Raw genomic sequence first — 13,434 nt, forward strand, 5'->3', positions numbered from 1 at the left:
CTGATGAGTTTAATCAACATGCTTATCTTCTGGAGTCTCATGCTTGTTCTGCTGTTGAGTTCTCTGTCTACACCCGTGCCTGCACTCCTTTAAAGGGTTGGCAAGTGCAGGCCCTACTGAGTCATCAGTGAGCTTTTCAGAGTGTGTAGGTTACATTTTCACTTAAATTCCTGCATTCATCCTGTGGTCAGAATGCATGCTTTTGGTAAGTTTTTGCGTTCTTCTGCACTCTGACAATTAGCCATCTTCCTGACAAAATTGACTTCTCTGCTTTCTAAATTTGTCAGCTTGTCAGTTTTCACCTTGTACTGGTGGCAGCAGTTAACAGAGGAGGTGTCCACTCCTAAGAACGGCTTATGAAGCAAGGTGCTTTGAATCATGTTATCACATTATTCCCATTGTGCCCCAGCATGAGTCTTGGTGGGCTTCCCAGGCAGTTCAAGTTGTAAAGAATCTGCCTGCCAATGCAGGAGACGCAAGAGGCCTGGTGAGTTCATACTGTGTCAGAGAGATCCCCTGGAGGAGGGCATGGTGACCCACTCCAGTATTCTTGCCTGGAGAATCCCATGGACAGAGGAGCCTGGTGAGCTATAGTCCATGGGGTCGCAAAGAGTTGGACGTGACTGAAGCGACTTAATAACACACATGCATGCATGAGTCTTGGAGATGATTTCATAGCATCCTTGTCTGAAACATTTCTCAAGTCATTTAACTTTTGCATTCAAAAAACCCATTCTTCACCCTTGGTTCCTGTTTGGGATATTGCTTCCACAGGACTGAATAGCCATTGCCCCTCAGAGGTCATTAATCCTTTCAACTTGGTAGCATAGTTACTGATAAAATGTCAGAGAAAGATTTAGGACAATCAGAAGAGGATTTCCATTTTCTTTTCCTGAACAAAAAAGTAAACTGAAAAGGTTTTCCCCCTTAATTCATATAGATTGTATTTTCACTACAGAAAGGGAAATAAAGACCTCTTTTGTAGAAATCCAATTTTATGTTTTTGTGCTTTGTGTGTGTATTTTTTTGTTGTTAAAAAATGGATCCTTATTTTAATTTTATTTAAATATAACTGTCTTTAGCTTGTTTCCTTATTTGTGGGCCTAGAATCCTGAATTAAAATGTTGCCAATGCTAGAAAATTATAGCCTTCAAATGGAAACAATCAGTGAGGCCCCTAGGAAAAGAGCTAGTAAATCTCTTCCATTGAGAGATGACCAGCCTTCAAATGGAATGCCATTTGAATAGCAGGCCAGATACAGACAGGAAATGCAAGATATTTAAGCTACAGTCCCACAATGCATTTTATATCCGTTTTTTTTGTTTAAAAAACTTGTTTCTTAAGGGGAAAAAAACCTGTTACTGACATCATCAGTTCAGTGAACTGATGTTTTTGTTTCTTGTAGAAGGATGTCTTCGTATTTATTTCTTATGTAGATTGGCTTGTTTTTATGCCTCAAAATGAAATGGTGCCTTTGTGGGGGATGCTCCACTGGGCTGAGGGAACTTCTAGACAGTGACTCAGATCTGTAATTAGGTCTCGCTTTCCGCGCCCTTGTTGACTTAAAAGCTCTGACCATAGACCATTTAGTCTGGGGAAGCCATACGTGAATCATCTAAATTGGCACAAATTATCCAGAATGCTACTAAATGTTTTCTACTCTTTATTGTGATTGAGGGGACTAGAAAGGGAGACTTCTTTGAATTTGAAGGTATTCTCAAGGGTATGTATACACATTTGTGAAAGCACATCTCATCCTTAGGGTGAAAAGCAATAGAATATTTGACAGTTGTAGGCAGTTCTCATTTTGCGAGTCTGTTTTAGAACATTCCTTCAGGCTTTGTAGCCTTTCCTTTGGGAAGAAGATAGCAACAGTTGCCTGTTTCCCAGCTCCAGTTTGTTCTCCTTCCAGGGTCTTTCAGGAAGGGAGATCCAGTGGCCGTCTTGCTGCCAGTGGTCTCAGCTTAACTCCCACAGCACGGTTGACATAGTTTAGTTTATGTTATGTTTGTATTTAGTTTATGTTATGTTTGTTTTGCATCTTTTAACTTGAACCCTCTCATCAATATCTTTCATATATATTTAGGATGGAATTTGATAATCCTTTTCTTCTCTTTCTTAAAAGGATGAATCAGCAGACTTACTTAGACCTGCGTCAGTTACCTGGCAGTGAAGTGGGTGAAAGTCGTTTTTTTGTCTTCACTGAATAAGTTCACTTTGTTTCAGCTTATTTTAGTGAAAAACATTAAAATAATCAAATTAATTCTACAGTGGAGGATATTTAAATGTAAGTCATTTAGGAATAAAGATACAATGAGGGCTTTTCTTAGATAGAAAGTAAGCCTTTTAATTAGTTTTTTCTCTCTCTATGGGTTTTCTCTGATGGTGTGTTAAGGATCTTGTCCAGCACTTATTACCTGATTGTTTCTGCCCTGAAGAGAAAAAACAAGCACATTTAGCCAGTCAGTAGCTAAAAGACCAGATTTTCAACTTGTAATGTGAGTTGACTTTTTAATACGTAGATAAATCTTTGTTTTCATGTTGAGATATCTGAGATCGGGCCTTTCAGAGGAATGTGTCTTTTGACATGAAGTAGAAGAAAGCCATGGCTCGTTGCCTAACTGTGTTTTGCAGGCCTTAGTGCTGTTCTGCGTCTGTGGGGTCACGTGAGTTGGGCTGTCTTTGTTGGTCTAGGGCATCGCTGTTTGTTATATACTGTCATAGTCATTTTGGAAAGTCAGGTGTTCAAATTACAAAATTATGGTTAGCAGATCGGCTGAGTTAAGTTGGAAGATTTTAAAGTGAGTTTCTAAGAAACTGGTTGGTAAAGTATTCCTAATTACATGGTTCCCTCAGCTCTTTCCCATGATATAAATCACAAAGGACCTTCATATTAGCAGTTTAGGCTGTGTTTATAAAGGATGCCTGTTCACTAAAAACTGCAATCCTGTTTGTCATAAGGACTTGTTTAGTACCCAATTAACCTTTCACTTAATCTCTCTTTAGAATTAGGAGCCAAGAGACCACGCTTCAGTACCAAATACAAACACCCAACCTTATGGCCTTTAGTTTGCACAGTGTGGAAGTAACTGGGTCATGAGCTAACACCTAAATAGAGGCGTGTGAAAGGTTTACCTCCAGTGGGACTTCAGCATGACCTTATGGCTTCTAGGTTACACTGTGTGAGTTATTTCTTCTGTGGCATTCAGTATCTCTCGTCAACAGGTGCATGACAGGCCAGGTCAAGAATTCAAGAGTTCTTAATGAATGGGGACATATCTGGAGTTTTATGCTTGATGATATCTTGTCCCCACAGTAGCAGATGCCTTCTAACTTTTTGGAAATGAAATCTCAATCTTATAATGAATACTAATCCCTGGCAAAAACTTTGCACCGTCTTTTTTTTTTTCTCTCTCTCTTTTCAAATTAGTTAAACAGAATTAGTCTGATCTGTAGGGTTAGATGCCCTCTGTGTATTCTGCAAACTCTGCTAAACAATGTATGAAGATATATATCGCCTTCCTCTTGAGCCTCCCTCCCACTTGGTAATCCTATTTTATTACTGCATAGTGGCTTCATTTTAAAGATAGAGACATCAATGGATATCCATCCACTCTGCAAGTGTATAGAGCTTGTTGGTTATAAAAATTCAAGCCAAGGCCCAGCATTCATCGTAGCTAAAATTCTGTTCTTTCATGATATTCTGCTAATCATTTTGGAGTCATGTTCATTTCGTTGTATTTGTTTGAAAGTGAAAGTTGCTCAGCCATATCTGACTTTGTGCGACCCCATGGACTATACAGTCCATGGAATTCTCCAGTCCAGAATACTGGAGTGGGTGGCCTTTCCCTTCTCCAGGGGACCTTCCCAAAGGGATCAAACCCAGGTCTCCCGTGTTGCAGACGGATTCTTTACCAGCTGAGCCACAAGGGAAGCCCAAGAATACTGGAGTGGGTAGCCTATCCCTTCTTCAGCGTATTTTCCTGACCTAGTAACCAAACTGGGGTCTACTGCATTGCAGACGGATTCTTTACCGTCTGAGCTTTTGTTTGAAGCATCGAGAAAATCTGGGCAGAGGATGAGATGGTTAGATAGCATCACCAATTCAATAGACGTGAATTGGAGCAAAATCTTCACTAATAGCTTAGTCAGTAAAGAGTCTGCTTACAATGTAGGAGACCTGGGTTTGATTCCTGGGTTGGGAGGATCCCCTGGAGAAGGAAATGGCAACGCACTCCAGTATTCTTGCCTGGAGAATCCAATGGACAGAGGAGTGTGGCAGGCTACCGTCCATGGGGTTGCAAGAGTCGGACAGGACTTAGTGACTAAACTACCACCACTGGGGGATAGTGAAGGACAGGAGAGCCTGGTGTGCTACAGTTCATGGGATCGCCCAAAGTCAGACATAACTGAGCAATGCAACAGCAGCAACTCCAGCAAATTAAAAAAATAACTTTTCCAAAAATAATATGTACCTACAAAAATGCAGGAAGTATATCTGAACATAAAATGAAAATGACCATCTGTAATGTTGCTGTCGAGAAGTAGTTGTGATCAGCATGCACTAATAACGTGCTCTCATAGAACCCAGGGCACACCATTACGGGGGGGGGAGGGGGTGACCCATACCAGTGGTTAATGAAGGACTGACGTGGATGGTGGCACCCAGAAATTCTTAAATACCTGTAATAGTATGTGTTAAACATAATATCACCTACACTGCAAGTATTTATATGAACAAGTTGTTGACATTTCATTGTAGAATAAAGAGGGAGTCTCTTTAAAGACAAGCTGGGCTCTGGCCTATCCTGGTTAACTTTTGTTTTTAATGCTTTTAGGGAGAGAGTTTTGGTGTCGGGTGTATTTCTCTATGTAGGCCTGTGACTTGTTTTTGTTTGATTTGTTTAAGTGAAGGAGCCTTGAAAGTAAGCTTATTATATGGAACAGTAGGAGAACACTGTGTTTTTAAAGGAAATGTCTGTTCCCTGATAGGAAAGGCAAGAGACTAGGCTGCATATGGTAATTCTCCAAGGGTAATTGAGTTCAGGGTCCCTCCTGGACTTGTTTTTAATACGCTGTATCTCTCCTCTGCCACATTCTGTTCCATGTACCCCTTCTCTTTGCTTCCTCCCCCATCCTGTAAGGTAAACAATGCAGCATTGCAGAACCCTGCGCTGACTCACATCTCCAGTATCCCACTTCATGCTTTGGTTTACAGTAAGCCCGGGTGTTGTCTGGTTTTCAAATCACCACACCACAAGGAAACAACAGACATCGCCCTGGATCTGAAAGTATTTGCCCTTTGTGATGTTTTGATCATTTCTGAGGATTTGTTTGCTGGCCTCTTTCTCTGAGGCTCAAAATAACTTGGTATGTATGCCACAGCCCTCTTAGCTTCCAGAGGGCTTCTTTTAAGTGCCTGTCCTTAACAGAAGCATTCTCTCTGAGCAGTGATGCACTTCAACCAGTTGGCCAGTAATGAGCCCCAGAGTTTCTTGTCCTGAAGCCTTAGTGGTGTAAACAGAGCAAATGATGAGAGCTTTGTCCTTTGTCCTCTCTTCCAAGTACAGGGTGTAAAAGTTGTTTTAGAGGAAGTTTGCGTTTTGTGGTGTCAGTTGGTTTTGGTCCTGTGTCCCTTTAGATTTTAGCCTGGAATTCTTTGGGAAGCTCCACCCCTGGAAGAAAAGGAGGATTTTTAAAAGAATTGTGTCAGCAGCTGTCAATGTTGGTAAGAACACAGCACTGTCTTTGCAGATTTTTTAGTTATACAGCAACAGCTTGTGGCATTTTACTTTTGCAATGGCAGTCACTTGCACTGAGAGGCTGATTTGAATTGTATTAGTCAAATAGCTTCATTTTAAATTATTTTATAACTTTGTATTGTTGTAAAACACTCAAACTTTGATTCCCTGATGTTATAGGTGTGTTTTTAGTTTGACATCAGATTAAGATCTTTGCGTTTAAATGGTTGAAGAAAGCAAATTTTAATTTGTTTTCAAAATATTTTTATTAATAAATAGTAATCGTATCTTTTCTACCAGTTTTACTTATGGGTAGCTTCATATGACATTTCGATTTTGCATGATTGTTTTTAATGTTCTGAACTGTTGTCTTTTTATTCACAGTCTTAGGGTTGTATATGTCATTTGATTTTCTTGCATAACGCTCATTAGATGTATTTCAAATTTGTTTATTTTCAAGTCCAATGCTAAAGCTATAAATAACCCTCCTTATTTTTAATTTGCACTTTGACTCTTAACAAGTTATAACACAATCTCTCTATGAGTGGGTTCCTGATTCTGTTAAATTTACTCCTCCTTCACAAAGATAGCTTGATAGGTATTTGTTTATTTCACATAAGATTTCAATGTAATCTCTTTTTGAAAAGGATTTGGATTAAGTCATTTATTATTGGTTTCCCAATCCTCATTTTCATTCCTTCAAAATGGGTTATCTTTTTACTTCTCCTTCCACATTTCCTTCCTCTTTTTTTGATATGAAAGATATGAGGTGGACCATAAGAAGAGATTTTGACTTTGTTCTAAGTGAAAGATGGGAATGAAGTCAAGTTCAGGTAGAGAATGAAAGGTCAGCCTTATGTGGGAAGTAAATTAGAAAAGAATTCAGGTGAGAAATTTGTCGTCTTAAAACTTAACCCATCACAGGAATTGGTACTGGCACCCCACTCCAGTACTCTTGCCTGGAAAATCCCATGGACGGAGGGGCCTGGTAGGCTGCAGTCCATAGGGTTGCTAGGAGTTGGACACGACTGAGTGACTTCACTTTATTTTTTCACTTCCGTGCATTGGAGAAGGAAATGGCAACCCACTCCAGTGTTCTTGCCTGGAGAATCCCAGGGACGGGGAGCCTGGTGGGCTGCCGTCTATGGGGTCGCACAGAAGTCGGACACGACTGAAGCGACTTAGCAGCATTATTTCTTTATCTGCGTCTTTGTTGACCCAGATCATACCAGGTCACTTCCATCTTCTGAGCTAGGTCTTTGTTTTTTCTTAGTAGATGGTCAGTTAACAGAAAGTCTGACTGACTTGCTGACTTGTTAACTGCAAGAAAAAAATAGGCTCATTCTCTTCTTAAAACCGCCATTCTAATTTCCTACTGGTGAATTCCTCCTTCATGGATTCTGTGAGGAAGTTGAATACCACCCCCTTTTTTTTTAGTTGAATCTTCTTCCCTAATATTATGTAGTAGATCCCTTTTTTCCTAGAGAAGTGTGAGATGTTATTTTGTCTTCAGTTTTCAAAGTAAAAGGCTCCCCTGTTGCCTCGTTTCCAGAGAGGTGGTTTCCAACCATTCCTACTTGAGTTTTTGTGGAACATTGGTCTTCCGTAAATTGGTCGGATTAAAATTGTGTCCTGACATTTTGTTGCATTCTTTGAGATTCTTGGAGTGCCCAGGTGGTCTATGAAACCACAGTTGGGAGTGACCGCGTGGGCGTCCATCCTTTCATCCCTTACATCTGGCAGAGTGGGATCTGGGCTTCAGTGTTTCTCTCCTGCTTCCTCTGGTTTGCCACTTCAGATCTTTTTGGCTTCATTACTAGGTCTCTAAATTTCATTGTCAAGTCCACTTTCTTCCAAATGTTACAAAACAGAACCAGAGCCATGATGCATTTTGGTTTGTGTCTGTTTTTGGCATTTCTGGATACAGAAAGGGCACAGTAGGCTCCTTCTTAACACGTTTCGATGCTTGAAGAACAATAAAACATAAAAGAATAAAAAGTCTAGTTTCTTTATGTTGATATATGGCAAAAACTAACACTGTTGTAAAGCAGTTATCCTCCAGTTAAAAATAAATAACAAAAAAATAATAACACCAAACTGTAATATCTATTTTGGGTGGAAAACTGTTAAAAATAAGCGTATATTTCTTAAAAAAAAAAAAAAAAAAAGTCTAGTTTCTTGTTAGGTAGTTACTGTCCTTTCCAGACTCCTCCTTTTTTGGTTGTGTTTATTGCATGTAGCCCACCACTAACTGCAGTCATGGGATGTTGCTTTCACATATGATCTGCAGGTTAGTTTCAGATGGTTTCTTAGTGACTGTTGTTTAGCGCAGAAGAAGATGCACTTATTTCAGTTTTGTGCATTTCTCCCTCCAAGTGCACAGGGCCACGTGTTCTTTGGTGCCAGGATGCTTCCTTACAGTTCTGAGAGGACTTGGCCTGTTTTCCCAAATGAGATAATGGACACAAAAATGCTCTCTAGTAAGCTACAAAATGTCATAAAGAGGATACTGTTGTTACCATTATTCTCTGCTTGAGTGGCCAACTATAAATACTCTCTGTTCGTTTCATGACCTCCATCTGAGATCTGGTTGCGTCTGACATTGCTGTTTCCAGGGAACAGCTATTTCTTGATTAGGCCGACTTTTTCCTTCTTAGACCTTTTGCAGAAGAAAAAGCTCCACACATTGAACAAATGTAGCATAACAAATATTACATTCAAGCAAGTGGTTAGTATTTCATAATATTTACAAAGAAAGGAGTCCCTGCCCTTTATATACAGAAAAAGTTTCTCTTGGCAATGACCCTGAAGTTCCTGGCCCCATGAAAAATAACTGGTTCTAGGAGTCACAATTTCTGGGTGCCCGTCTCACTTCTTACTCAGCAAGAGGACGGTTTCTCTGACAGATGGACTTGTAGATTTTGTTGAGCTTTCATACAGAATACAGCGTGTGTGTGATTTAACTCCTTGCCCTTGAGCTTTTCAATTTATGCACATTGATGTTCTTGTGGAGAGGGGTGTGACTTGGACCACAGAGAGAGAACTTAAAAGGAGAATAAAGATTGGGGGGGCGGGACGGCGCGGCATTTTCTTCCTCTGCCTCCCATCGTAGCTGGAAGGTGGAAGTGTTGTGGTGAGATGCTTCTTCTGCCGCAGATACCATCTGAGCGGGTGTCTTATTTGTGGGGCAATGCCAGCTCGCATGTTGAAGCTGGCCTAAAAGCTGCTTCTTCATTGGCAGCAGCTTCTCATCAGAAATGCTTTCCTGCATTTCACGGTAAACCACTGCTGACACTGATGGGGAATTCTGAAAAGACCGTGTCGTGGGGATTTGACATTCCTTGAAGCTGGTCAATAGTTTACCTCAACAGGCCTTTTGGAATTGTTTCAAAACACTAATCACACGCTGACAGCAGCTTGCCCTGTTGAGGGGAAGAGTTGGGCTGATTATTGTACGTATTCTGAGACTGCTTGATTAGAAGGGCATTTCTTAGCTTACCCTGTCTGTTCTTTCCTTTCCACTGTAAATAGAACTTAAATTCCATGAAAGACTGTATTGTAAGTCCTAGTTTCTGGACTTATGAAAATTCTGAAATTTGCTTTTCAGAATTTTGGATTTTGTAAAGTACAGTGTTAGCTAGGGCAGACCAGAAAAGTTGTGTCAGTTACCTTAGAAGTGATGTCTTTGTTGAATAAGGAAAAGAAGGATACAGTAGCAGTGGAAACACTTGATTAAGTCCAAGGAAAACATTTTAGCTCTTCTTAGAATACCATTCTCTGCCTTCAAAGGAGAGATATTTAAACTTGCCAGTTACTTAGGCATTTAAAAAGATTCAGTTCTCTCTTGAATTTGTTACAGTATTGCTTCTGTTTTATGTTTTTGTCCATGAAGCACGTGGGATCTCAGCTCCCCGACCAGGAATCGAACACACAACCCCCTAGCTTTGGAAGATGAAATCTTGACCTCTGGGCTGCCAGGGAAGTCCCTGCATAGGCATTTTAAGTTGTTTGAAATTACGGTAAAGTCATGTAGTGTTCAAAAAAGGGGACTGAAATCAGCAGAGCATAGAAAGTCCAAGTTGTCGCTTCCACAGAAACCAGACCTTGTTCGTGTTATATGGACTATAATTTCTTATCTCCATCTCTAGCAAGAATAATTCATACTCCACATGAGATAAATTATCGCCTTCATTGGGCCATTTGTTAAAAGTTCCACCTACTGGTGAGTAAATTAACCTAGAGAGCATGTTCTGTATTTAGAATGTTTGACTAATGTAAGGAATCCAGTGTTTATTAGTCTATGACATACATTTTAAGGATAAGTAAATAAAGACCCAAATGCATAGTTATTTGTTAAAAATAACAAAATAAGTCATTTGAAGAGCAGGAAACAGATGGGCTCTCGTATCCTTCTTTCTAGAAAAGCTAATCCATGTTGACACAAGGCATACATCATTCACAAGAGAGATTCTAGTCTTTTGCCAGATATTCTTTCTTTATTTGAGGCATGTATGATACCAATCACAACAGTTGTCAACTCAGGTCTCTCCATTCAGTACATTTTCCATAAGGTAGCACAAAGGAATTAAGGTTCATTTCTTGAATTAGGAACCTTAAGGTTAAGGGAGAGGAAGGTGGCAGGCCCATGGATCCACTGTGCTGGAGGATAAACCTACTTCCCAGCACCCAACGCCTTCCTTTGCTCTGTCCTCCATGCTTAATGAGCTCCTATGCCTTCCCACAGTTGAACTCTTCACCCTGTCTGTCTTGTGGACCCCTCGCCTTCTCCAGATGTGAATCCTCTAGTCCTGGCATTCCCGTCTTCCCCCTGCCCATCTCTTCATGCATGTTCTTTGCCTGTAAATATTCTTCAACTCTCTTTCTCCAGCACAAATGTTCCCACCCCCTCTCAGATCTCTCGTTGTCTCTTTCTTGTTTCCAGTGCAGGAAAAACAAGAAGTGGGGCAAGGGGAAGAACTAGTCCATCAGTGTAAATCCCTTAATTCTTCTAGTGTTTTGGGAGTTGTTTGAGGGACGCCAATTTATAATACACCTGCATTAATACACATACAGTAAAATGTATAGATCTTAAGTGGCCTAAGATTTGGGTTGTTTCTAGTTATTATTGGCTGTTGTGAATAAGGCTGCTAGAAACATTTTTATAAAGTCATCTTGTAGACATCTTATTTTCATACCTCTTGGGTAAATACCTAGGAATAGAATTGTTGGATCATAGACTAGATGTTTGACAATATAAGAAGCTGCTGAATGTTTTTCCAAAGTGGTTGTGCCATTTTATGCTTGAGCGAGTAATAATTTGTGAGCCTTCCAGTTGTCACATTCTTACTAGTGTTTAATAGTTAGCTTTTTGTGTGTGTGTTGGAAGGTGGAGATATTGACTAATATTCTCTGAACTGAGATGGAACTTTGAAACTCTAAAACAAAACAGGCAGCTCCAAAAAGTGCAATTAGGAAGTTTCTTATCAATTACTGGGGGCTTCCCTGGTGGTTCAGATAGTGAAGAGTCTCCCTGCAGGGCGGGAGACCTGGATTCAATCCCTGGGTTGGGAAGATCCCCTGAAGAAGGAAATGGCAACCCATTCCAGTATTCTTGCCTGGAAAGTCCCATGAATGGAGGAGCCTGGCAGGCTACAGTCCATGGGGTCGCAAAGGTCGGACACGACTGAGTGACTTCATTTTGTCGGTAACTTACATACCTAGAGAGAAGCAAGTCCACACCTCTAGGAACCAAGGTGGTTCTGTGTGAGCAGCAGGCATTCTTCCAGTTTTCATATCAAAGGCAAAGATAGAGCAGTAGGGTACCTGCCTGGCTTGGGTGCCTTCACTGGGAAGACTAAAGCTACATCACCCAGAAACAAGAGGGCAGGTGGGACTGCAGACATAGGAGGCAGCTGGCAAAATGGAGTCAGTGTGGTTCAGCCACACAATTGTTGGGGTTTTTTGTTGTTGTTGTTGTTGTTGTTTTGCTCTGTTTTGTTTAATTTTTGCTAATTCTGGTAGGATGAGTCCTCCTGTAATGCGGGAGACCTGGGTTTGATCCCTGAGTTGGAAGGATCCCTTGAAGGAGGGCATGGCAACCCACTCTAGTATTTTTGCCTGGAGAATACTGGCAAGCCCAGAGGAGGCTGATGGGCTACAGTCCGTGGGGACGCAGAGTCGCACACGACTAAAGCACAGCACAGTAGGATGAGTATCTCATTGTGATTTTTGTGTTTTCCTAATGATTAATAATTTTTATTTGTGTTTTCCTGATTAGTGATTTTGAATATCTTTTCATATGCTTATTGGCTATTCATCTTTTTTTTGGGCATACTCTCTTGATTGTTTTTCTAAAATATTATTGAATTATTGTTATGGATTTGTGAGGTTTTTAAATATGTATTGCCTATACATATTTAAATAATGTATAAATGTGTGCAGATATATAACATAGACATATATATGTATGTCAGATCCAAAATCACTGCAGATGGTGACTGCAGCCATGAAATTAAAAGATGCTTACTCCTTGGAAGAAAAGTTATGACCAATCTAGACAGCATATTCAAAAGCAGAGACATTACTTTGCCAACAAAAGTCCGTCTAGTCAAGGCTATAGTTTTTCCAGTGGTCATGTATGGATGTGAAAGTTGGACTGTGAAGAAAGCTGAGTGCTGAAGAATTGATGCTTTTGAACTGTGGTGTTGGAGAAGACTCTTGAGAGTCCCTTGGACTGCAAGGAGATCCAACCAGTCCATTCTAAAAGAGATCAGCCCTGGGTGTTCTTTGGGAAGGACTGATGCTAAAACTGAAACTCCAGTACTTTGGCCACCACATGCGAGGAGTTGACTCATTGGAAAAGACTCTGATGCTGGGAAGGATTGGGGGCAGGAGGAGAAGGGGACGACAGAGGATGAGATGGCTGGATGGCATCACCGACTCCATGGACGTGAGTCTGAGTGAACTCCGGGAGTTGGTGATGGACAGGGAGGCCTGGCGTGCTGCAATTCATGGGGTCGCAAAGAGTCGGACACGACTGAGCGACTGAACTGAACTGAAGCATATATTTATATTCTTTTTTGATTTTTAATTGAAGTATAGTACAATATTACATGTTTCAGATGTGTAACATGGTGATTGATAATTTTTAATATTATACTCTTTTATAGTTATTTCCTGTGCTGTATAGTATATCTTTATAGCTTACTTGTTTTATATATAATAGTTGGTACCTCTTAATCCTCTACTCCTGTCTCACCTCTCTCCCCTTCCATCTTCCCACTGGTATCCACTAGTTTGTTCTCTGTATCTCTGAGTCTGATACTTTTTTGTTATATTCACCAGCTTGTGGTATTTTTTTAGATTTCACGTGAGATACCATATAGTATTTGTCTTCCTCTGGCTTATTTCATTTGGCATAATTCCATACATGATGTTGCAAATGGGAAAATTTCTTTTTTTTTTTTAATGTCTGAATAGTATTCCATAGTGTGTGTGTGTGTATATATGTGTGTGTGTGTATATACATATATAGGTATATATACACCATATCCTTTCTATTCATTCATCTGTCAATAAGACATTAGGGTCGTTTCCATATCTTGGCAATTGTAAATAGTGCTGCTATAAAACTGAGATACATGTATCTTTTTGAATCAGTGTTTTCTCCATACCCCCCCTCCACCTCCCCCCA

General features: G+C 40.3%; 1 protein-coding gene across 26 annotated transcripts in view; it reads left to right on the top strand.

Annotated features, from left to right (window-relative positions):
• The window catches only part of SIPA1L1 (signal induced proliferation associated 1 like 1), a 521,644-nt gene that overhangs the window by 324,719 nt on the left and 183,491 nt on the right, over window positions 1-13,434 (top strand). For 2 of the 26 annotated variants that reach the window (XM_059890926.1, XM_010809576.4), the window contains exon 1: window positions 5,388-5,728. The exons of 23 other annotated variants lie outside the window; for them this stretch is intronic. The gene's annotated coding sequence lies outside the window, so the exon portion shown is untranslated. One more of the 26 variants, XM_059890928.1, reaches the window with a different exon arrangement.

The sequence above is a fragment of the Bos taurus genome, chromosome 10 (assembly GCF_002263795.3).
Source record: "Bos taurus isolate L1 Dominette 01449 registration number 42190680 breed Hereford chromosome 10, ARS-UCD2.0, whole genome shotgun sequence".
Lineage (NCBI taxonomy): Eukaryota > Metazoa > Chordata > Mammalia > Artiodactyla > Bovidae > Bos > Bos taurus.